Here is a 22,544-nt window from a genome sequence, read left to right as displayed (position 1 = left end):
TTTTCGTGTGGTATCCCATGGGTGACAAATCAATCACACAATCAATTTTGCTAGCTCACAAACAGCAACCTTGTCAATAGAATAAAACAATACGTTTGCCCCCATTTTCTGCAGCACTGAGATGCAGTTTGTTCCCAGGGCAAAGACAACAAAACAACCTGCAACCTGACACACAAAGGCTATGCGCTACTGGGCGCTTTTTTTCTTCAGCGGCATTACTAATGTAACGTTGCATCAAGTTGGACAAAGCGCATTTACAACGTGTTCCCTCAGATGAGAATCTGCACCGTTCATAGACTGACATTCACCACAGAGTTGACGCTTGTCAAAGGATCGGTGAAAGGTGCTTTTTTAACTGATTTCCAGCCCAAATACCCAACAAAAACTAGTCCAGGCCAGGTTAGGTCGGTAGCATAAATGACCGTGGCCATATAGCCAGGTTAAAAGAGGGCCGCCTTCATGGGACGGCAAAGCTGTGGCTTCAGACTCGGCATACCTCGCTAAGCAGCCAGTCCTGCTTAGTGGTAAACCCCTCAGGTATTAACTGCCAGAAGATGAAGAAGCCGTGCAAGGGCTGATTCCTAACAGCGGGGGAAAGCTCATTGCATTGGCCGGGAATCGGACCCGGGTCTCCCGCGTGGGAAGCCAGAATTCTACCACTGAACCACCAATGCGCACGCGACACCCTTCCTTATTACTGCTGTGCCACAGGCGCCATCCACGAGACCTTATGCGTTGGCGGCGGTAGGTAAAATGCCATAGGCTTGTGCTAAAAGCATTAGCATGTCGTATTTGTGGGGAAAATGTGTCCAGCATATGACAAGTGCTTTGTCTGTGAATTAGCAACCCAGCATCTACCTCTGCACGGACCCCGAGCGAGCGGCTTCCTCGGATCTGCACCTTTGGAACAAGGACACAACAAAGACTGCTAACAAAGCACCACACCACAAAGCAACTCTTTCTTCCATCCAATCAAGGATTGGTAATATAACAACTGGGCATAGCTTTATCACAGATGTATGGGCTAAGCAAGACTGCTTAACTTGTTGTATGGCATTTAATGCGGTTTACTGAGCTGTTGCTGTGATTGTTTGCAGCCTACGCCATGGCCTGACATGCACCTCCCCAAGAAATGTGACTTTGCGCCGCGGTTACACGGGCCTCCTGTCTATTTTCGTAAGCTGAAACCATTTCCCCTATGGAAACAAAGCTTTTATTTACTTTTATTCCACAGATAACAAACAATACATTGTGAAGACAATAAAGCCTCCACAGAAATAGCAGTTCACAGCCTTGTGTGTGATTTATCCTTCGGGGATTTACACTTCGGGATTTAGCCTGGCTTCCCATGAGCAGAGGGAATCTCCGCTCGTCGCTAGGCTAATCTATACAATGTAAAATGCCATAGGCTTGTGCTAATAACGCTAGCATGTTACATTTGTTTGCAAAACGTGATTAGTATAAGACAGTTGTTTTGTCGGTGAACCTTGCGAGGGTCAAGGGAGCAGAATTTTGTAACGTTACCTTTGTTAAATGTTGCTGTTGTTGTTCTTGTTGTCCTCTGTCCTTGTCCTTGGAGCAGAGAAAAAAGTCCACTACTAGCCGCTTGGCTAATTTATACCGTGTAAAATGCCATAGGCTTGTGCTAAAAACGTTAGCATGTTGTATTTGTGGGGAAAATGTGTCCAGCAAAAGACAAGTGCTTTGTCTGAGAATGCTGCCAGTCCTAGTGACGGCGATTTGCCGACTTGTGTTTGAAATGGTCACGTTCAAGCCATGTTTAATGTTTGTTTTGAATCAACAAAACTTTACAGCACTTCACAGAAACCCAGCCGCCGACTAGTGTTTTGGAGGTGTAACCGCAGAGTGACACAGACACACCACGGCTCAAGTGTAAATGCTCACCGCAGGAGTTTAAATCCCGCCTAACACTACAGTAACAGCCTAACATGGCGGTGTTGCATCGGCCGGGGATCGAACCCGGGCCTGCCGCGCAGAGGCCTCTGCAGCACCTGACATCTCCTCGTTAGTATAGTGGTGAGTATCCCCGCCTGTCACGCGGGAGACCGGGGTTCGATTCCCCGACGGGGAGTGCCACAGCTGCTTTTGTTTCCAGTTACGCTGTCTATGGCAATTTCTTAATTACTCTTGCCTAACAGTTATGTCTTTTCTCCTGTAAAGAAAAACACTCTGTCAGTCTGACCCCGCGTATTGCTGTACCGCCAACCGCCAACCGCCAACCAGCACGTATGTTCTGCACCTGCGTGAGAGGAAAATTGCTGTCCGTGGCAGCAGGCGGCGTTAGTCTGCTGCTATGGAGACCAAAAAGAGAGACCAGAAGTTCCACAGGACGGACTGGAGATGCCAGTTTGCCACTTGGGACATTAACAACACAACCCCATGTAGAAAGAACAAAGGATTTTGTCCATGCCCTAGCAAACCTTTAAAAACCGTTTCTGCTCAAGAGCTCCATGGCTAAAGGAAAAAACAGTGGCCTCTCTTCTCTAAGCACTTTGCTTCAATCCCACTCCCTCTTGACTTTAGCTGTTTGTTTCCTTTACTCACATCCAAACCTCTTCTGGTGGCCTCAGCTGAAGTGTCAATCAAAGTGCTGTCTTTCACTGTCAGGCTCTGCCATGGATGTACCATGACATATTCACATCTTCATCGTCAGCGAGTCAAAGGTATAGTGCATTGGCCGGGAATCGAACCCGGGCCTCCCGCGTGGCAGGCGAGAATTCTACCACTGAACCACCAATGCTGACAAATGCTGCTTGAACATCGCCCAGGCGCCGGTTCGAGTCGTGTCGTTCACTGCGGATAATTCCAAGCCAGGACAAAGAAAAGAAAAGAAACAAAGAAAAAAAAAACCACCTGCCCCGTGTGAGGCTCGAACTCACGACCTTCAGATTATGAGACTGACGCGCTGCCTACTGCGCCAACGAGGCACAAAATGCAACCCAACTGCACGAGTCAAATCTACAGCATCTTTTGTCTCACGTGAACAGAAATGACTGCTTGTCCTTAGCACGAAAATCCCCTGGATGGCCAAGGGCCGACTGAAGACGGCACTAAAAGCTCACTGCATTGGCCGGGAATCGGACCCGGGTCTCCCGCGTGGCAGGCGAGAATTCTACCACTGAACCACCAATGCTCACATCACCGCTTCATCCACAACACCGACGAGGCCCACATCACAGCAGAAAAACCTGGTCCTCTCCCATTGGTCTGTCTATGACGCGCTACCCTCGGCTCTGAGAGGTGAGGGGAGAAAAAAATTCACTGGTATCGCTTTTCGTGTGGTATCCCATGGGTGACAAATCAATCACACAATCAATTTTGCTAGCTCACAAACAGCAACCTTGTCAATAGAATAAAACAATACGTTTGCCCCCATTTTCTGCAGCACTGAGATGCAGTTTGTTCCCAGGGCAAAGACAACAAAACAACCTGCAACCTGACACACAAAGGCTATGCGCTACTGGGCGCTTTTTTTCTTCAGCGGCATTACTAATGTAACGTTGCATCAAGTTGGACAAAGCGCATTTACAACGTGTTCCCTCAGATGAGAATCTGCACCGTTCATAGACTGACATTCACCACAGAGTTGACGCTTGTCAAAGGATCGGTGAAAGGTGCTTTTTTAACTGATTTCCAGCCCAAATACCCAACAAAAACTAGTCCAGGCCAGGTTAGGTCGGTAGCATAAATGACCGTGGCCATATAGCCAGGTTAAAAGAGGGCCGCCTTCATGGGACAGCAAAGCTGTGGCTTCAGACTCGGCATACCTCGCTAAGCAGCCAGTCCTGCTTAGTGGTAAACCCCTCAGGTATTAACTGCCAGAAGATGAAGAAGCCGTGCAAGGGCTGATTCCTAACAGCGGGGGAAAGCTCATTGCATTGGCCGGGAATCGGACCCGGGTCTCCCGCGTGGGAAGCCAGAATTCTACCACTGAACCACCAATGCGCACGCGACACCCTTCCTTATTACTGCTGTGCCACAGGCGCCATCCACGAGACCTTATGCGTTGGCGGCGGTAGGTAAAATGCCATAGGCTTGTGCTAAAAGCATTAGCATGTCGTATTTGTGGGGAAAATGTGTCCAGCATATGACAAGTGCTTTGTCTGTGAATTAGCAACCCAGCATCTACCTCTGCACGGACCCCGAGCGAGCGGCTTCCTCGGATCTGCACCTTTGGAACAAGGACACAACAAAGACTGCTAACAAAGCACCACACCACAAAGCAACTCTTTCTTCCATCCAATCAAGGATTGGTAATATAACAACTGGGCATAGCTTTATCACAGATGTATGGGCTAAGCAAGACTGCTTAACTTGTTGTATGGCATTTAATGCGGTTTACTGAGCTGTTGCTGTGATTGTTTGCAGCCTACGCCATGGCCTGACATGCACCTCCCCAAGAAATGTGACTTTGCGCCGCGGTTACACGGGCCTCCTGTCTATTTTCGTAAGCTGAAACCATTTCCCCTATGGAAACAAAGCTTTTATTTACTTTTATTCCACAGATAACAAACAATACATTGTGAAGACAATAAAGCCTCCACAGAAATAGCAGTTCACAGCCTTGTGTGTGATTTATCCTTCGGGGATTTACACTTCGGGATTTAGCCTGGCTTCCCATGAGCAGAGGGAATCTCCGCTCGTCGCTAGGCTAATCTATACAATGTAAAATGCCATAGGCTTGTGCTAATAACGCTAGCATGTTACATTTGTTTGCAAAACGTGATTAGTATAAGACAGTTGTTTTGTCGGTGAACCTTGCGAGGGTCAAGGGAGCAGAATTTTGTAACGTTACCTTTGTTAAATGTTGCTGTTGTTGTTCTTGTTGTCCTCTGTCCTTGTCCTTGGAGCAGAGAAAAAAGTCCACTACTAGCCGCTTGGCTAATTTATACCATGTAAAATGCCATAGGCTTGTGCTAAAAACGTTAGCATGTTGTATTTGTGGGGAAAATGTGTCCAGCAAAAGACAAGTGCTTTGTCTGAGAATGCTGCCAGTCCTAGTGACGGCGATTTGCCGACTTGTGTTTGAAATGGTCACGTTCAAGCCATGTTTAATGTTTGTTTTGAATCAACAAAACTTTACAGCACTTCACAGAAACCCAGCCGCCGACTAGTGTTTTGGAGGTGTAACCGCAGAGTGACACAGACACACCACGGCTCAAGTGTAAATGCTCACCGCAGGAGTTTAAATCCCGCCTAACACTACAGTAACAGCCTAACATGGCGGTGTTGCATCGGCCGGGGATCGAACCCGGGCCTGCCGCGCAGAGGCCTCTGCAGCACCTGACATCTCCTCGTTAGTATAGTGGTGAGTATCCCCGCCTGTCACGCGGGAGACCGGGGTTCGATTCCCCGACGGGGAGTGCCACAGCTGCTTTTGTTTCCAGTTACGCTGTCTATGGCAATTTCTTAATTACTCTTGCCTAACAGTTATGTCTTTTCTCCTGTAAAGAAAAACACTCTGTCAGTCTGACCCCGCGTATTGCTGTACCGCCAACCGCCAACCGCCAACCAGCACGTATGTTCTGCACCTGCGTGAGAGGAAAATTGCTGTCCGTGGCAGCAGGCGGCGTTAGTCTGCTGCTATGGAGACCAAAAAGAGAGACCAGAAGTTCCACAGGACGGACTGGAGATGCCAGTTTGCCACTTGGGACATTAACAACACAACCCCATGTAGAAAGAACAAAGGATTTTGTCCATGCCCTAGCAAACCTTTAAAAACCGTTTCTGCTCAAGAGCTCCATGGCTAAAGGAAAAAACAGTGGCCTCTCTTCTCTAAGCACTTTGCTTCAATCCCACTCCCTCTTGACTTTAGCTGTTTGTTTCCTTTACTCACATCCAAACCTCTTCTGGTGGCCTCAGCTGAAGTGTCAATCAAAGTGCTGTCTTTCACTGTCAGGCTCTGCCATGGATGTACCATGACATATTCACATCTTCATCGTCAGCGAGTCAAAGGTATAGTGCATTGGCCGGGAATCGAACCCGGGCCTCCCGCGTGGCAGGCGAGAATTCTACCACTGAACCACCAATGCTGACAAATGCTGCTTGAACATCGCCCAGGCGCCGGTTCGAGTCGTGTCGTTCACTGCGGATAATTCCAGGCCAGGACAAAGAAAAGAAAAGAAACAAAGAAAAAAAAAACCACCTGCCCCGTGTGAGGCTCGAACTCACGACCTTCAGATTATGAGACTGACGCGCTGCCTACTGCGCCAACGAGGCACAAAATGCAACCCAACTGCACGAGTCAAATCTACAGCATCTTTTGTCTCACGTGAACAGAAATGACTGCTTGTCCTTAGCACGAAAATCCCCTGGATGGCCAAGGGCCGACTGAAGACGGCACTAAAAGCTCACTGCATTGGCCGGGAATCGGACCCGGGTCTCCCGCGTGGCAGGCGAGAATTCTACCACTGAACCACCAATGCTCACATCACCGCTTCATCCACAACACCGACGAGGCCCACATCACAGCAGAAAAACCTGGTCCTCTCCCATTGGTCTGTCTATGACGCGCTACCCTCGGCTCTGAGAAGTGAGGGGAGAAAAAATTCACTGGTATCGCTTTTCGTGTGGTATCCCATGGGTGACAAATCAATCACACAATCAATTTTGCTAGCTCACAAACAGCAAGAACAACCTTGTCAATAGAATAAAACAATACGTTTGCCCCCATTTTCTGCAGCACTGAGATGCAGTTTGTTCCCAGGGCAAAGACAACAAAACAACCTGCAACCTGACACACAAAGGCTATGCGCTACTGGGCGCTTTTTTTCTTCAGCGGCATTACTAATGTAACGTTGCATCAAGTTGGACAAAGCGCATTTACAACGTGTTCCCTCAGATGAGAATCTGCACCGTTCATAGACTGACATTCACCACAGAGTTGACGCTTGTCAAAGGATCGGTGAAAGGTGCTTTTTTAACTGATTTCCAGCCCAAATACCCAACAAAAACTAGTCCAGGCCAGGTTAGGTCGGTAGCATAAATGACCGTGGCCATATAGCCAGGTTAAAAGAGGGCCGCCTTCATGGGACGGCAAAGCTGTGGCTTCAGACTCGGCATACCTCGCTAAGCAGCCAGTCCTGCTTAGTGGTAAACCCCTCAGGTATTAACTGCCAGAAGATGAAGAAGCCGTGCAAGGGCTGATTCCTAACAGCGGGGGAAAGCTCATTGCATTGGCCGGGAATCGGACCCGGGTCTCCCGCGTGGGAAGCCAGAATTCTACCACTGAACCACCAATGCGCACGCGACACCCTTCCTTATTACTGCTGTGCCACAGGCGCCATCCACGAGACCTTATGCGTTGGCGGCGGTAGGTAAAATGCCATAGGCTTGTGCTAAAAGCATTAGCATGTCGTATTTGTGGGGAAAATGTGTCCAGCATATGACAAGTGCTTTGTCTGTGAATTAGCAACCCAGCATCTACCTCTGCACGGACCCCGAGCGAGCGGCTTCCTCGGATCTGCACCTTTGGAACAAGGACACAACAAAGACTGCTAACAAAGCACCACACCACAAAGCAACTCTTTCTTCCATCCAATCAAGGATTGGTAATATAACAACTGGGCATAGCTTTATCACAGATGTATGGGCTAAGCAAGACTGCTTAACTTGTTGTATGGCATTTAATGCGGTTTACTGAGCTGTTGCTGTGATTGTTTGCAGCCTACGCCATGGCCTGACATGCACCTCCCCAAGAAATGTGACTTTGCGCCGCGGTTACACGGGCCTCCTGTCTATTTTCGTAAGCTGAAACCATTTCCCCTATGGAAACAAAGCTTTTATTTACTTTTATTCCACAGATAACAAACAATACATTGTGAAGACAATAAAGCCTCCACAGAAATAGCAGTTCACAGCCTTGTGTGTGATTTATCCTTCGGGGATTTACACTTCGGGATTTAGCCTGGCTTCCCATGAGCAGAGGGAATCTCCGCTCGTCGCTAGGCTAATCTATACAATGTAAAATGCCATAGGCTTGTGCTAATAACGCTAGCATGTTACATTTGTTTGCAAAACGTGATTAGTATAAGACAGTTGTTTTGTCGGTGAACCTTGCGAGGGTCAAGGGAGCAGAATTTTGTAACGTTACCTTTGTTAAATGTTGCTGTTGTTGTTCTTGTTGTCCTCTGTCCTTGTCCTTGGAGCAGAGAAAAAAGTCCACTACTAGCCGCTTGGCTAATTTATACCGTGTAAAATGCCATAGGCTTGTGCTAAAAACGTTAGCATGTTGTATTTGTGGGGAAAATGTGTCCAGCAAAAGACAAGTGCTTTGTCTGAGAATGCTGCCAGTCCTAGTGACGGCGATTTGCCGACTTGTGTTTGAAATGGTCACGTTCAAGCCATGTTTAATGTTTGTTTTGAATCAACAAAACTTTACAGCACTTCACAGAAACCCAGCCGCCGACTAGTGTTTTGGAGGTGTAACCGCAGAGTGACACAGACACACCACGGCTCAAGTGTAAATGCTCACCGCAGGAGTTTAAATCCCGCCTAACACTACAGTAACAGCCTAACATGGCGGTGTTGCATCGGCCGGGGATCGAACCCGGGCCTGCCGCGCAGAGGCCTCTGCAGCACCTGACATCTCCTCGTTAGTATAGTGGTGAGTATCCCCGCCTGTCACGCGGGAGACCGGGGTTCGATTCCCCGACGGGGAGTGCCACAGTTGCTTTTGTTTCCAGTTACGCTGTCTATGGCAATTTCTTAATTACTCTTGCCTAACAGTTATGTCTTTTCTCCTGTAAAGAAAAACACTCTGTCAGTCTGACCCCGCGTATTGCTGTACCGCCAACCGCCAACCGCCAACCAGCACATATGTTCTGCACCTGCGTGAGAGGAAAATCGCTGTCCGTGGCAGCAGGCGGCGTTAGTCTGCTGCTATGGAGACCAAAAAGAGAGACCAGAAGTTCCACAGGACGGACTGGAGATGCCAGTTTGCCACTTGGGACATTAACAACACAACCCCATGTAGAAAGAACAAAGGATTTTGTCCATGCCCTAGCAAACCTTTAAAAACCGTTTCTGCTCAAGAGCTCCATGGCTAAAGGAAAAAACAGTGGCCTCTCTTCTCTAAGCACTTTGCTTCAATCCCACTCCCTCTTGACTTTAGCTGTTTGTTTCCTTTACTCACATCCAAACCTCTTCTGGTGGCCTCAGCTGAAGTGTCAATCAAAGTGCTGTCTTTTACTGTCAGGCTCTGCCATGGATGTACCATGACATATTCACATCTTCATCGTCAGCGAGTCAAAGGTATAGTGCATTGGCCGGGAATCGAACCCGGGCCTCCCGCGTGGCAGGCGAGAATTCTACCACTGAACCACCAATGCTGACAAATGCTGCTTTAACATCGCCCAGGCGCCGGTTCGAGTCGTGTCGTTCACTGCGGATAATTCCAGGCCAGGACAAAGAAAAGAAAAGAAACAAAGAAAAAAAAAAACACCTGCCCCGTGTGAGGCTCGAACTCACGACCTTCAGATTATGAGACTGACGCGCTGCCTACTGCGCCAACGAGGCACAAAATGCAACCAACCTGCACGAGTCAAATCTACAGCATCTTTTGTCTCACGTGAACAGAAATGACTGCTTGTCCTTAGCACGAAAATCCCCTGGATGGCCAAGGGCCGACTGAAGACGGCACTAAAAGCTCACTGCATTGGCCGGCAATCGGACCCGGGTCTCCCGCGTGGCAGGCGAGAATTCTACCACTGAACCACCAATGCTCACATCACCGCTTCATCCACAACACCGACGAGGCCCACATCACAGCAGAAAAACCTGGTCCTCTCCCATTGGTCTGTCTATGACGCGCTACCCTCGGCTCTGAGAGGTGAGGGGAGAAAAAAATTCACTGGTATCGCTTTTCGTGTGGTATCCCATGGGTGACAAATCAATCACACAATCAATTTTGCTAGCTCACAAACAGCAAGAACAACCTTGTCAATAGAATAAAACAATACGTTTGCCCCCATTTTCTGCAGCACTGAGATGCAGTTTGTTCCCAGGGCAAAGACAACAAAACAACCTGCAACCTGACACACAAAGGCTATGCGCTACTGGGCGCTTTTTTTCTTCAGCGGCATTACTAATGTAACGTTGCATCAAGTTGGACAAAGCGCATTTACAACGTGTTCCCTCAGATGAGAATCTGCACCGTTCATAGACTGACATTCACCACAGAGTTGACGCTTGTCAAAGGATCGGTGAAAGGTGCTTTTTTAACTGATTTCCAGCCCAAATACCCAACAAAAACTAGTCCAGGCCAGGTTAGGTCGGTAGCATAAATGACCGTGGCCATATAGCCAGGTTAAAAGAGGGCCGCCTTCGTGGGACGGCAAAGCTGTGGCTTCAGACTCGGCATACCTCGCTAAGCAGCCAGTCCTGCTTAGTGGTAAACCCCTCAGGTATTAACTGCCAGAAGATGAAGAAGCCGTGCAAGGGCTGATTCCTAACAGCGGGGGAAAGCTCATTGCATTGGCCGGGAATCGGACCCGGGTCTCCCGCGTGGGAAGCCAGAATTCTACCACTGAACCACCAATGCGCACGCGACACCCTTCCTTATTACTGCTGTGCCACAGGCGCCATCCACGAGACCTTATGCGTTGGCGGCGGTAGGTAAAATGCCATAGGCTTGTGCTAAAAGCATTAGCATGTCGTATTTGTGGGGAAAATGTGTCCAGCATATGACAAGTGCTTTGTCTGTGAATTAGCAACCCAGCATCTACCTCTGCACGGACCCCGAGCGAGCGGCTTCCTCGGATCTGCACCTTTGGAACAAGGACACAACAAAGACTGCTAACAAAGCACCACACCACAAAGCAACTCTTTCTTCCATCCAATCAAGGATTGGTAATATAACAACTGGGCATAGCTTTATCACAGATGTATGGGCTAAGCAAGACTGCTTAACTTGTTGTATGGCATTTAATGCGGTTTACTGAGCTGTTGCTGTGATTGTTTGCAGCCTACGCCATGGCCTGACATGCACCTCCCCAAGAAATGTGACTTTGCGCCGCGGTTACACGGGCCTCCTGTCTATTTTCGTAAGCTGAAACCATTTCCCCTATGGAAACAAAGCTTTTATTTACTTTTATTCCACAGATAACAAACAATACATTGTGAAGACAATAAAGCCTCCACAGAAATAGCAGTTCACAGCCTTGTGTGTGATTTATCCTTCGGGGATTTACACTTCGGGATTTAGCCTGGCTTCCCATGAGCAGAGGGAATCTCCGCTCGTCGCTAGGCTAATCTATACAATGTAAAATGCCATAGGCTTGTGCTAATAACGCTAGCATGTTACATTTGTTTGCAAAACGTGATTAGTATAAGACAGTTGTTTTGTCGGTGAACCTTGCGAGGGTCAAGGGAGCAGAATTTTGTAACGTTACCTTTGTTAAATGTTGCTGTTGTTGTTCTTGTTGTCCTCTGTCCTTGTCCTTGGAGCAGAGAAAAAAGTCCACTACTAGCCGCTTGGCTAATTTATACCATGTAAAATGCCATAGGCTTGTGCTAAAAACGTTAGCATGTTGTATTTGTGGGGAAAATGTGTCCAGCAAAAGACAAGTGCTTTGTCTGAGAATGCTGCCAGTCCTAGTGACGGCGATTTGCCGACTTGTGTTTGAAATGGTCACGTTCAAGCCATGTTTAATGTTTGTTTTGAATCAACAAAACTTTACAGCACTTCACAGAAACCCAGCCGCCGACTAGTGTTTTGGAGGTGTAACCGCAGAGTGACACAGACACACCACGGCTCAAGTGTAAATGCTCACCGCAGGAGTTTAAATCCCGCCTAACACTACAGTAACAGCCTAACATGGCGGTGTTGCATCGGCCGGGGATCGAACCCGGGCCTGCCGCGCAGAGGCCTCTGCAGCACCTGACATCTCCTCGTTAGTATAGTGGTGAGTATCCCCGCCTGTCACGCGGGAGACCGGGGTTCGATTCCCCGACGGGGAGTGCCACAGCTGCTTTTGTTTCCAGTTACGCTGTCTATGGCAATTTCTTAATTACTCTTGCCTAACAGTTATGTCTTTTCTCCTGTAAAGAAAAACACTCTGTCAGTCTGACCCCGCGTATTGCTGTACCGCCAACCGCCAACCGCCAACCAGCACGTATGTTCTGCACCTGCGTGAGAGGAAAATCGCTGTCCGTGGCAGCAGGCGGCGTTAGTCTGCTGCTATGGAGACCAAAAAGAGAGACCAGAAGTTCCACAGGACGGACTGGAGATGCCAGTTTGCCACTTGGGACATTAACAACACAACCCCATGTAGAAAGAACAAAGGATTTTGTCCATGCCCTAGCAAACCTTTAAAAACCGTTTCTGCTCAAGAGCTCCATGGCTAAAGGAAAAAACAGTGGCCTCTCTTCTCTAAGCACTTTGCTTCAATCCCACTCCCTCTTGACTTTAGCTGTTTGTTTCCTTTACTCACATCCAAACCTCTTCTGGTGGCCTCAGCCGAAGTGTCAATCAAAGTGCTGTCTTTCACTGTCAGGCTCTGCCATGGATGTACCATGACATATTCACATCTTCATCGTCAGCGAGTCAAAGGTATAGTGCATTGGCCGGGAATCGAATCCGGGCCTCCCGCGTGGCAGGCGAGAATTCTACCACTGAACCACCAATGCTGACAAATGCTGCTTGAACATCGCCCAGGCGCCGGTTCGAGTCGTGTCGTTCACTGCGGATAATTCCAGGCCAGGACAAAGAAAAGAAAAGAAACAAAGGAAAAAAAAACCACCTGCCCCGTGTGAGGCTCGAACTCACGACCTTCAGATTATGAGACTGACGCGCTGCCTACTGCGCCAACGAGGCACAAAATGCAACCCAACTGCACGAGTCAAATCTACAGCATCTTTTGTCTCACGTGAACAGAAATGACTGCTTGTCCTTAGCACGAAAATCCCCTGGATGGCCAAGGGCCGACTGAAGACGGCACTAAAAGCTCACTGCATTGGCCGGGAATCGGACCCGGGTCTCCCGCGTGGCAGGCGAGAATTCTACCACTGAACCACCAATGCTCACATCACCGCTTCATCCACAACACCGACGAGGCCCACATCACAGCAGAAAAACCTGGTCCTCTCCCATTGGTCTGTCTATGACGCGCTACCCTCGGCTCTGAGAAGTGAGGGGAGAAAAAATTCACTGGAATCGCTTTTCGTGTGGTATCCCATGGGTGACAAATCAATCACACAATCAATTTTGCTAGCTCACAAACAGCAAGAACAACCTTGTCAATAGAATAAAACAATACGTTTGCCCCCATTTTCTGCAGCACTGAGATGCAGTTTGTTCCCAGGGCAAAGACAACAAAACAACCTGCAACCTGACACACAAAGGCTATGCGCTACTGGGCGCTTTTTTTCTTCAGCGGCATTACTAATGTAACGTTGCATCAAGTTGGACAAAGCGCATTTACAACGTGTTCCCTCAGATGAGAATCTGCACCGTTCATAGACTGACATTCACCACAGAGTTGACGCTTGTCAAAGGATCGGTGAAAGGTGCTTTTTTAACTGATTTCCAGCCCAAATACCCAACAAAAACTAGTCCAGGCCAGGTTAGGTCGGTAGCATAAATGACCGTGGCCATATAGCCAGGTTAAAAGAGGGCGATGCCTTCATGGGACGGCAAAGCTGTGGCTTCAGACTCGGCATACCTCGCTAAGCAGCCAGTCCTGCTTAGTGGTAAACCCCTCAGGTATTAACTGCCAGAAGATGAAGAAGCCGTGCAAGGGCTGATTCCTAACAGCGGGGGAAAGCTCATTGCATTGGCCGGGAATCGGACCCGGGTCTCCCGCGTGGGAAGCCAGAATTCTACCACTGAACCACCAATGCGCACGCGACACCCTTCCTTATTACTGCTGTGCCACAGGCGCCATCCACGAGACCTTATGCGTTGGCGGCGGTAGGTAAAATGCCATAGGCTTGTGCTAAAAGCATTAGCATGTCGTATTTGTGGGGAAAATGTGTCCAGCATATGACAAGTGCTTTGTCTGTGAATTAGCAACCCAGCATCTACCTCTGCACGGACCCCGAGCGAGCGGCTTCCTCGGATCTGCACCTTTGGAACAAGGACACAACAAAGACTGCTAACAAAGCACCACACCACAAAGCAACTCTTTCTTCCATCCAATCAAGGATTGGTAATATAACAACTGGGCATAGCTTTATCACAGATGTATGGGCTAAGCAAGACTGCTTAACTTGTTGTATGGCATTTAATGCGGTTTACTGAGCTGTTGCTGTGATTGTTTGCAGCCTACGCCATGGCCTGACATGCACCTCCCCAAGAAATGTGACTTTGCGCCGCGGTTACACGGGCCTCCTGTCTATTTTCGTAAGCTGAAACCATTTCCCCTATGGAAACAAAGCTTTTATTTACTTTTATTCCACAGATAACAAACAATACATTGTGAAGACAATAAAGCCTCCACAGAAATAGCAGTTCACAGCCTTGTGTGTGATTTATCCTTCGGGGATTTACACTTCGGGATTTAGCCTGGCTTCCCATGAGCAGAGGGAATCTCCGCTCGTCGCTAGGCTAATCTATACAATGTAAAATGCCATAGGCTTGTGCTAATAACGCTAGCATGTTACATTTGTTTGCAAAACGTGATTAGTATAAGACAGTTGTTTTGTCGGTGAACCTTGCGAGGGTCAAGGGAGCAGAATTTTGTAACGTTACCTTTGTTAAATGTTGCTGTTGTTGTTCTTGTTGTCCTCTGTCCTTGTCCTTGGAGCAGAGAAAAAAGTCCACTACTAGCCGCTTGGCTAATTTATACCGTGTAAAATGCCATAGGCTTGTGCTAAAAACGTTAGCATGTTGTATTTGTGGGGAAAATGTGTCCAGCAAAAGACAAGTGCTTTGTCTGAGAATGCTGCCAGTCCTAGTGACGGCGATTTGCCGACTTGTGTTTGAAATGGTCACGTTCAAGCCATGTTTAATGTTTGTTTTGAATCAACAAAACTTTACAGCACTTCACAGAAACCCAGCCGCCGACTAGTGTTTTGGAGGTGTAACCGCAGAGTGACACAGACACACCACGGCTCAAGTGTAAATGCTCACCGCAGGAGTTTAAATCCCGCCTAACACTACAGTAACAGCCTAACATGGCGGTGTTGCATCGGCCGGGGATCGAACCCGGGCCTGCCGCGCAGAGGCCTCTGCAGCACCTGACATCTCCTCGTTAGTATAGTGGTGAGTATCCCCGCCTGTCACGCGGGAGACCGGGGTTCGATTCCCCGACGGGGAGTGCCACAGCTGCTTTTGTTTCCAGTTACGCTGTCTATGGCAATTTCTTAATTACTCTTGCCTAACAGTTATGTCTTTTCTCCTGTAAAGAAAAACACTCTGTCAGTCTGACCCCGCGTATTGCTGTACCGCCAACCGCCAACCGCCAACCAGCACGTATGTTCTGCACCTGCGTGAGAGGAAAATCGCTGTCCGTGGCAGCAGGCGGCGTTAGTCTGCTGCTATGGAGACCAAAAAGAGAGACCAGAAGTTCCACAGGACGGACTGGAGATGCCAGTTTGCCACTTGGGACATTAACAACACAACCCCATGTAGAAAGAACAAAGGATTTTGTCCATGCCCTAGCAAACCTTTAAAAACCGTTTCTGCTCAAGAGCTCCATGGCTAAAGGAAAAAACAGTGGCCTCTCTTCTCTAAGCACTTTGCTTCAATCCCACTCCCTCTTGACTTTAGCTGTTTGTTTCCTTTACTCACATCCAAACCTCTTCTGGTGGCCTCAGCCGAAGTGTCAATCAAAGTGCTGTCTTTCACTGTCAGGCTCTGCCATGGATGTACCATGACATATTCACATCTTCATCGTCAGCGAGTCAAAGGTATAGTGCATTGGCCGGGAATCGAACCCGGGCCTCCCGCGTGGCAGGCGAGAATTCTACCACTGAACCACCAATGCTGACAAATGCTGCTTGAACATCGCCCAGGCGCCGGTTCGAGTCGTGTCGTTCACTGCGGATAATTCCAGGCCAGGACAAAGAAAAGAAAAGAAACAAAGAAAAAAAAAACCACCTGCCCCGTGTGAGGCTCGAACTCACGACCTTCAGATTATGAGACTGACGCGCTGCCTACTGCGCCAACGAGGCACAAAATGCAACCAACCTGCACGAGTCAAATCTACAGCATCTTTTGTCTCACGTGAACAGAAATGACTGCTTGTCCTTAGCACGAAAATCCCCTGGATGGCCAAGGGCCGACTGAAGACGGCACTAAAAGCTCACTGCATTGGCCGGCAATCGGACCCGGGTCTCCCGCGTGGCAGGCGAGAATTCTACCACTGAACCACCAATGCTCACATCACCGCTTCATCCACAACACCGACGAGGCCCACATCACAGCAGAAAAACCTGGTCCTCTCCCATTGGTCTGTCTATGACGCGCTACCCTCGGCTCTGAGAGGTGAGGGGAGAAAAAAATTCACTGGTATCGCTTTTCGTGTGGTATCCCATGGGTGACAAATCAATCACACAATCAATTTTGCTAGCTCACAAACAGCAAGAACAACCTTGTCAATAGAATAAAACAATACGTTTGCCCCCATTTTCTGCAGCACTGAGATGCAGTTTGTTCCCAGGGCAAAGACAACAAAACAACCTGCAACCTGACACACAAAGGCTATGCGCTACTGGGCGCTTTTTTTCTTCAGCGGCATTACTAATGTAACGTTGCATCAAGTTGGACAAAGCGCATTTACAACGTGTTCCCTCAGATGAGAATCTGCACCGTTCATAGACTGACATTCACCACAGAGTTGACGCTTGTCAAAGGATCGGTGAAAGGTGCTTTTTTAACTGATTTCCAGCCCAAATACCCAACAAAAACTAGTCCAGGCCAGGTTAGGTCGGTAGCATAAATGACCGTGGCCATATAGCCAGGTTAAAAGAGGGCCGCCTTCGTGGGACGGCAAAGCTGTGGCTTCAGACTCGGCATACCTCGCTAAGCAGCCAGTCCTGCTTAGTGGTAAACCCCTCAGGTATTAACTGCCAGAAGATGAAGAAGCCGTGCAAGGGCTGATTCCTAACAGCGGGGGAAAGCTCATTGCATTGGCCGGGAATCGGACCCGGGTCTCCCGCGTGGGAAGCCAGAATTCTACCACTGAACCACCAATGCGCACGCGACACCCTTCCTTATTACTGCTGTGCCACAGGCGCCATCCACGAGACCTTATGCGTTGGCAGCGGTAGGTAAAATGCCATAGGCTTGTGCTAAAAGCATTAGCATGTCGTATTTGTGGGGAAAATGTGTCCAGCATATGACAAGTGCTTTGTCTGTGAATTAGCAACCCAGCATCTACCTCTGCACGGACCCCGAGCGAGCGGCTTCCTCGGATCTGCACCTTTGGAACAAGGACACAACAAAGACTGCTAACAAAGCACCACACCACAAAGCAACTCTTTCTTCCATCCAATCAAGGATTGGTAATATAACAACTGGGCATAGCTTTATCACAGATGTATGGGCTAAGCAAGACTGCTTAACTTGTTGTATGGCATTTAATGCGGTTTACTGAGCTGTTGCTGTGATTGTTTGCAGCCTACGCCATGGCCTGACATGCACCTCCCCAAGAAATGTGACTTTGCGCCGCGGTTACACGGGCCTCCTGTCTATTTTCGTAAGCTGAAACCATTTCCCCTATGGAAACAAAGCTTTTATTTACTTTTATTCCACAGATAACAAACAATACATTGTGAAGACAATAAAGCCTCCACAGAAATAGCAGTTCACAGCCTTGTGTGTGATTTATCCTTCGGGGATTTACACTTCGGGATTTAGCCTGGCTTCCCATGAGCAGAGGGAATCTCCGCTCGTCGCTAGGCTAATCTATACAATGTAAAATGCCATAGGCTTGTGCTAATAACGCTAGCATGTTACATTTGTTTGCAAAACGTGATTAGTATAAGACAGTTGTTTTGTCGGTGAACCTTGCGAGGGTCAAGGGAGCAGAATTTTGTAACGTTACCTTTGTTAAATGTTGCTGTTGTTGTTCTTGTTGTCCTCTGTCCTTGTCCTTGGAGCAGAGAAAAAAGTCCACTACTAGCCGCTTGGCTAATTTATACCATGTAAAATGCCATAGGCTTGTGCTAAAAACGTTAGCATGTTGTATTTGTGGGGAAAATGTGTCCAGCAAAAGACAAGTGCTTTGTCTGAGAATGCTGCCAGTCCTAGTGACGGCGATTTGCCGACTTGTGTTTGAAATGGTCACGTTCAAGCCATGTTTAATGTTTGTTTTGAATCAACAAAACTTTACAGCACTTCACAGAAACCCAGCCGCCGACTAGTGTTTTGGAGGTGTAACCGCAGAGTGACACAGACACACCACGGCTCAAGTGTAAATGCTCACCGCAGGAGTTTAAATCCCGCCTAACACTACAGTAACAGCCTAACATGGCGGTGTTGCATCGGCCGGGGATCGAACCCGGGCCTGCCGCGCAGAGGCCTCTGCAGCACCTGACATCTCCTCGTTAGTATAGTGGTGAGTATCCCCGCCTGTCACGCGGGAGACCGGGGTTCGATTCCCCGACGGGGAGTGCCACAGCTGCTTTTGTTTCCAGTTACGCTGTCTATGGCAATTTCTTAATTACTCTTGCCTAACAGTTATGTCTTTTCTCCTGTAAAGAAAAACACTCTGTCAGTCTGACCCCGCGTATTGCTGTACCGCCAACCGCCAACCGCCAACCAGCACGTATGTTCTGCACCTGCGTGAGAGGAAAATCGCTGTCCGTGGCAGCAGGCGGCGTTAGTCTGCTGCTATGGAGACCAAAAAGAGAGACCAGAAGTTCCACAGGACGGACTGGAGATGCCAGTTTGCCACTTGGGACATTAACAACACAACCCCATGTAGAAAGAACAAAGGATTTTGTCCATGCCCTAGCAAACCTTTAAAAACCGTTTCTGCTCAAGAGCTCCATGGCTAAAGGAAAAAACAGTGGCCTCTCTTCTCTAAGCACTTTGCTTCAATCCCACTCCCTCTTGACTTTAGCTGTTTGTTTCCTTTACTCACATCCAAACCTCTTCTGGTGGCCTCAGCCGAAGTGTCAATCAAAGTGCTGTCTTTCACTGTCAGGCTCTGCCATGGATGTACCATGACATATTCACATCTTCATCGTCAGCGAGTCAAAGGTATAGTGCATTGGCCGGGAATCGAACCCGGGCCTCCCGCGTGGCAGGCGAGAATTCTACCACTGAACCACCAATGCTGACAAATGCTGCTTGAACATCGCCCAGGCGCCGGTTCGAGTCGTGTCGTTCACTGCGGATAATTCCAGGCCAGGACAAAGAAAAGAAAAGAAACAAAGGAAAAAAAAACCACCTGCCCCGTGTGAGGCTCGAACTCACGACCTTCAGATTATGAGACTGACGCGCTGCCTACTGCGCCAACGAGGCACAAAATGCAACCCAACTGCACGAGTCAAATCTACAGCATCTTTTGTCTCACGTGAACAGAAATGACTGCTTGTCCTTAGCACGAAAATCCCCTGGATGGCCAAGGGCCGACTGAAGACGGCACTAAAAGCTCACTGCATTGGCCGGGAATCGGACCCGGGTCTCCCGCGTGGCAGGCGAGAATTCTACCACTGAACCACCAATGCTCACATCACCGCTTCATCCACAACACCGACGAGGCCCACATCACAGCAGAAAAACCTGGTCCTCTCCCATTGGTCTGTCTATGACGCGCTACCCTCGGCTCTGAGAAGTGAGGGGAGAAAAAATTCACTGGAATCGCTTTTCGTGTGGTATCCCATGGGTGACAAATCAATCACACAATCAATTTTGCTAGCTCACAAACAGCAAGAACAACCTTGTCAATAGAATAAAACAATACGTTTGCCCCCATTTTCTGCAGCACTGAGATGCAGTTTGTTCCCAGGGCAAAGACAACAAAACAACCTGCAACCTGACACACAAAGGCTATGCGCTACTGGGCGCTTTTTTTCTTCAGCGGCATTACTAATGTAACGTTGCATCAAGTTGGACAAAGCGCATTTACAACGTGTTCCCTCAGATGAGAATCTGCACCGTTCATAGACTGACATTCACCACAGAGTTGACGCTTGTCAAAGGATCGGTGAAAGGTGCTTTTTTAACTGATTTCCAGCCCAAATACCCAACAAAAACTAGTCCAGGCCAGGTTAGGTCGGTAGCATAAATGACCGTGGCCATATAGCCAGGTTAAAAGAGGGCCGCCTTCATGGGACGGCAAAGCTGTGGCTTCAGACTCGGCATACCTCGCTAAGCAGCCAGTCCTGCTTAGTGGTAAACCCCTCAGGTATTAACTGCCAGAAGATGAAGAAGCCGTGCAAGGGCTGATTCCTAACAGCGGGGGAAAGCTCATTGCATTGGCCGGGAATCGGACCCGGGTCTCCCGCGTGGGAAGCCAGAATTCTACCACTGAACCACCAATGCGCACGCGACACCCTTCCTTATTACTGCTGTGCCACAGGCGCCATCCACGAGACCTTATGCGTTGGCGGCGGTAGGTAAAATGCCATAGGCTTGTGCTAAAAGCATTAGCATGTCGTATTTGTGGGGAAAATGTGTCCAGCATATGACAAGTGCTTTGTCTGTGAATTAGCAACCCAGCATCTACCTCTGCACGGACCCCGAGCGAGCGGCTTCCTCGGATCTGCACCTTTGGAACAAGGACACAACAAAGACTGCTAACAAAGCACCACACCACAAAGCAACTCTTTCTTCCATCCAATCAAGGATTGGTAATATAACAACTGGGCATAGCTTTATCACAGATGTATGGGCTAAGCAAGACTGCTTAACTTGTTGTATGGCATTTAATGCGGTTTACTGAGCTGTTGCTGTGATTGTTTGCAGCCTACGCCATGGCCTGACATGCACCTCCCCAAGAAATGTGACTTTGCGCCGCGGTTACACGGGCCTCCTGTCTATTTTCGTAAGCTGAAACCATTTCCCCTATGGAAACAAAGCTTTTATTTACTTTTATTCCACAGATAACAAACAATACATTGTGAAGACAATAAAGCCTCCACAGAAATAGCAGTTCACAGCCTTGTGTGTGATTTATCCTTCGGGGATTTACACTTCGGGATTTAGCCTGGCTTCCCATGAGCAGAGGGAATCTCCGCTCGTCGCTAGGCTAATCTATACAATGTAAAATGCCATAGGCTTGTGCTAATAACGCTAGCATGTTACATTTGTTTGCAAAACGTGATTAGTATAAGACAGTTGTTTTGTCGGTGAACCTTGCGAGGGTCAAGGGAGCAGAATTTTGTAACGTTACCTTTGTTAAATGTTGCTGTTGTTGTTCTTGTTGTCCTCTGTCCTTGTCCTTGGAGCAGAGAAAAAAGTCCACTACTAGCCGCTTGGCTAATTTATACCGTGTAAAATGCCATAGGCTTGTGCTAAAAACGTTAGCATGTTGTATTTGTGGGGAAAATGTGTCCAGCAAAAGACAAGTGCTTTGTCTGAGAATGCTGCCAGTCCTAGTGACGGCGATTTGCCGACTTGTGTTTGAAATGGTCACGTTCAAGCCATGTTTAATGTTTGTTTTGAATCAACAAAACTTTACAGCACTTCACAGAAACCCAGCCGCCGACTAGTGTTTTGGAGGTGTAACCGCAGAGTGACACAGACACACCACGGCTCAAGTGTAAATGCTCACCGCAGGAGTTTAAATCCCGCCTAACACTACAGTAACAGCCTAACATGGCGGTGTTGCATCGGCCGGGGATCGAACCCGGGCCTGCCGCGCAGAGGCCTCTGCAGCACCTGACATCTCCTCGTTAGTATAGTGGTGAGTATCCCCGCCTGTCACGCGGGAGACCGGGGTTCGATTCCCCGACGGGGAGTGCCACAGCTGCTTTTGTTTCCAGTTACGCTGTCTATGGCAATTTCTTAATTACTCTTGCCTAACAGTTATGTCTTTTCTCCTGTAAAGAAAAACACTCTGTCAGTCTGACCCCGCGTATTGCTGTACCGCCAACCGCCAACCGCCAACCAGCACGTATGTTCTGCACCTGCGTGAGAGGAAAATCGCTGTCCGTGGCAGCAGGCGGCGTTAGTCTGCTGCTATGGAGACCAAAAAGAGAGACCAGAAGTTCCACAGGACGGACTGGAGATGCCAGTTTGCCACTTGGGACATTAACAACACAACCCCATGTAGAAAGAACAAAGGATTTTGTCCATGCCCTAGCAAACCTTTAAAAACCGTTTCTGCTCAAGAGCTCCATGGCTAAAGGAAAAAACAGTGGCCTCTCTTCTCTAAGCACTTTGCTTCAATCCCACTCCCTCTTGACTTTAGCTGTTTGTTTCCTTTACTCACATCCAAACCTCTTCTGGTGGCCTCAGCCGAAGTGTCAATCAAAGTGCTGTCTTTCACTGTCAGGCTCTGCCATGGATGTACCATGACATATTCACATCTTCATCGTCAGCGAGTCAAAGGTATAGTGCATTGGCCGGGAATCGAACCCGGGCCTCCCGCGTGGCAGGCGAGAATTCTACCACTGAACCACCAATGCTG

General features: G+C 48.5%; 31 non-coding genes across 31 annotated transcripts; 7 read left to right on the top strand and 24 right to left on the bottom strand.

Moving 5' to 3' along the window:
* Window positions 1-603: 603 nt before the first annotated feature.
* trnag-ccc (transfer RNA glycine (anticodon CCC)) lies at window positions 604-674 on the bottom strand. The gene has a single exon. It is a non-coding gene; the product is annotated as a tRNA-Gly (tRNA).
* A 1,346-nt stretch (window positions 675-2,020) lies between these two features.
* On the top strand, window positions 2,021-2,092 carry trnad-guc (transfer RNA aspartic acid (anticodon GUC)). Its single transcript has one exon. It is a non-coding gene; the product is annotated as a tRNA-Asp (tRNA).
* A 598-nt stretch (window positions 2,093-2,690) lies between these two features.
* trnag-gcc (transfer RNA glycine (anticodon GCC)) lies at window positions 2,691-2,761 on the bottom strand. Its single transcript has one exon. It is a non-coding gene; the product is annotated as a tRNA-Gly (tRNA).
* Window positions 2,762-2,875: 114 nt separating this feature from the next.
* Window positions 2,876-2,948, bottom strand: trnam-cau (transfer RNA methionine (anticodon CAU)). Its single transcript has one exon. It is a non-coding gene; the product is annotated as a tRNA-Met (tRNA).
* Window positions 2,949-3,083: 135 nt separating this feature from the next.
* Window positions 3,084-3,154, bottom strand: trnag-gcc (transfer RNA glycine (anticodon GCC)). The gene has a single exon. It is a non-coding gene; the product is annotated as a tRNA-Gly (tRNA).
* A 741-nt stretch (window positions 3,155-3,895) lies between these two features.
* trnag-ccc (transfer RNA glycine (anticodon CCC)) lies at window positions 3,896-3,966 on the bottom strand. The gene has a single exon. It is a non-coding gene; the product is annotated as a tRNA-Gly (tRNA).
* A 1,346-nt stretch (window positions 3,967-5,312) lies between these two features.
* trnad-guc (transfer RNA aspartic acid (anticodon GUC)) lies at window positions 5,313-5,384 on the top strand. Its single transcript has one exon. It is a non-coding gene; the product is annotated as a tRNA-Asp (tRNA).
* Window positions 5,385-5,982: 598 nt separating this feature from the next.
* On the bottom strand, window positions 5,983-6,053 carry trnag-gcc (transfer RNA glycine (anticodon GCC)). The gene has a single exon. It is a non-coding gene; the product is annotated as a tRNA-Gly (tRNA).
* A 114-nt stretch (window positions 6,054-6,167) lies between these two features.
* On the bottom strand, window positions 6,168-6,240 carry trnam-cau (transfer RNA methionine (anticodon CAU)). The gene has a single exon. It is a non-coding gene; the product is annotated as a tRNA-Met (tRNA).
* A 135-nt stretch (window positions 6,241-6,375) lies between these two features.
* Window positions 6,376-6,446, bottom strand: trnag-gcc (transfer RNA glycine (anticodon GCC)). Its single transcript has one exon. It is a non-coding gene; the product is annotated as a tRNA-Gly (tRNA).
* A 746-nt stretch (window positions 6,447-7,192) lies between these two features.
* On the bottom strand, window positions 7,193-7,263 carry trnag-ccc (transfer RNA glycine (anticodon CCC)). The gene has a single exon. It is a non-coding gene; the product is annotated as a tRNA-Gly (tRNA).
* A 1,346-nt stretch (window positions 7,264-8,609) lies between these two features.
* On the top strand, window positions 8,610-8,681 carry trnad-guc (transfer RNA aspartic acid (anticodon GUC)). The gene has a single exon. It is a non-coding gene; the product is annotated as a tRNA-Asp (tRNA).
* Window positions 8,682-9,279: 598 nt separating this feature from the next.
* Window positions 9,280-9,350, bottom strand: trnag-gcc (transfer RNA glycine (anticodon GCC)). Its single transcript has one exon. It is a non-coding gene; the product is annotated as a tRNA-Gly (tRNA).
* A 114-nt stretch (window positions 9,351-9,464) lies between these two features.
* On the bottom strand, window positions 9,465-9,537 carry trnam-cau (transfer RNA methionine (anticodon CAU)). Its single transcript has one exon. It is a non-coding gene; the product is annotated as a tRNA-Met (tRNA).
* A 953-nt stretch (window positions 9,538-10,490) lies between these two features.
* trnag-ccc (transfer RNA glycine (anticodon CCC)) lies at window positions 10,491-10,561 on the bottom strand. The gene has a single exon. It is a non-coding gene; the product is annotated as a tRNA-Gly (tRNA).
* A 1,346-nt stretch (window positions 10,562-11,907) lies between these two features.
* trnad-guc (transfer RNA aspartic acid (anticodon GUC)) lies at window positions 11,908-11,979 on the top strand. The gene has a single exon. It is a non-coding gene; the product is annotated as a tRNA-Asp (tRNA).
* Window positions 11,980-12,577: 598 nt separating this feature from the next.
* On the bottom strand, window positions 12,578-12,648 carry trnag-gcc (transfer RNA glycine (anticodon GCC)). Its single transcript has one exon. It is a non-coding gene; the product is annotated as a tRNA-Gly (tRNA).
* A 114-nt stretch (window positions 12,649-12,762) lies between these two features.
* trnam-cau (transfer RNA methionine (anticodon CAU)) lies at window positions 12,763-12,835 on the bottom strand. The gene has a single exon. It is a non-coding gene; the product is annotated as a tRNA-Met (tRNA).
* A 135-nt stretch (window positions 12,836-12,970) lies between these two features.
* Window positions 12,971-13,041, bottom strand: trnag-gcc (transfer RNA glycine (anticodon GCC)). The gene has a single exon. It is a non-coding gene; the product is annotated as a tRNA-Gly (tRNA).
* A 748-nt stretch (window positions 13,042-13,789) lies between these two features.
* Window positions 13,790-13,860, bottom strand: trnag-ccc (transfer RNA glycine (anticodon CCC)). The gene has a single exon. It is a non-coding gene; the product is annotated as a tRNA-Gly (tRNA).
* Window positions 13,861-15,206: 1,346 nt separating this feature from the next.
* trnad-guc (transfer RNA aspartic acid (anticodon GUC)) lies at window positions 15,207-15,278 on the top strand. The gene has a single exon. It is a non-coding gene; the product is annotated as a tRNA-Asp (tRNA).
* Window positions 15,279-15,876: 598 nt separating this feature from the next.
* Window positions 15,877-15,947, bottom strand: trnag-gcc (transfer RNA glycine (anticodon GCC)). Its single transcript has one exon. It is a non-coding gene; the product is annotated as a tRNA-Gly (tRNA).
* Window positions 15,948-16,061: 114 nt separating this feature from the next.
* On the bottom strand, window positions 16,062-16,134 carry trnam-cau (transfer RNA methionine (anticodon CAU)). The gene has a single exon. It is a non-coding gene; the product is annotated as a tRNA-Met (tRNA).
* A 953-nt stretch (window positions 16,135-17,087) lies between these two features.
* On the bottom strand, window positions 17,088-17,158 carry trnag-ccc (transfer RNA glycine (anticodon CCC)). Its single transcript has one exon. It is a non-coding gene; the product is annotated as a tRNA-Gly (tRNA).
* Window positions 17,159-18,504: 1,346 nt separating this feature from the next.
* trnad-guc (transfer RNA aspartic acid (anticodon GUC)) lies at window positions 18,505-18,576 on the top strand. The gene has a single exon. It is a non-coding gene; the product is annotated as a tRNA-Asp (tRNA).
* Window positions 18,577-19,174: 598 nt separating this feature from the next.
* Window positions 19,175-19,245, bottom strand: trnag-gcc (transfer RNA glycine (anticodon GCC)). The gene has a single exon. It is a non-coding gene; the product is annotated as a tRNA-Gly (tRNA).
* A 114-nt stretch (window positions 19,246-19,359) lies between these two features.
* Window positions 19,360-19,432, bottom strand: trnam-cau (transfer RNA methionine (anticodon CAU)). The gene has a single exon. It is a non-coding gene; the product is annotated as a tRNA-Met (tRNA).
* Window positions 19,433-19,567: 135 nt separating this feature from the next.
* On the bottom strand, window positions 19,568-19,638 carry trnag-gcc (transfer RNA glycine (anticodon GCC)). Its single transcript has one exon. It is a non-coding gene; the product is annotated as a tRNA-Gly (tRNA).
* A 746-nt stretch (window positions 19,639-20,384) lies between these two features.
* Window positions 20,385-20,455, bottom strand: trnag-ccc (transfer RNA glycine (anticodon CCC)). Its single transcript has one exon. It is a non-coding gene; the product is annotated as a tRNA-Gly (tRNA).
* A 1,346-nt stretch (window positions 20,456-21,801) lies between these two features.
* On the top strand, window positions 21,802-21,873 carry trnad-guc (transfer RNA aspartic acid (anticodon GUC)). The gene has a single exon. It is a non-coding gene; the product is annotated as a tRNA-Asp (tRNA).
* Window positions 21,874-22,471: 598 nt separating this feature from the next.
* On the bottom strand, window positions 22,472-22,542 carry trnag-gcc (transfer RNA glycine (anticodon GCC)). Its single transcript has one exon. It is a non-coding gene; the product is annotated as a tRNA-Gly (tRNA).
* Window positions 22,543-22,544: the final 2 nt, after the last annotated feature.

This window comes from Epinephelus lanceolatus, chromosome 24 (assembly GCF_041903045.1).
Source record: "Epinephelus lanceolatus isolate andai-2023 chromosome 24, ASM4190304v1, whole genome shotgun sequence".
Lineage (NCBI taxonomy): Eukaryota > Metazoa > Chordata > Actinopteri > Perciformes > Serranidae > Epinephelus > Epinephelus lanceolatus.
The sequence above is the reverse complement of the archived record's forward strand: the minus strand, read 5'-3'. Positions and strand labels throughout refer to the sequence as shown.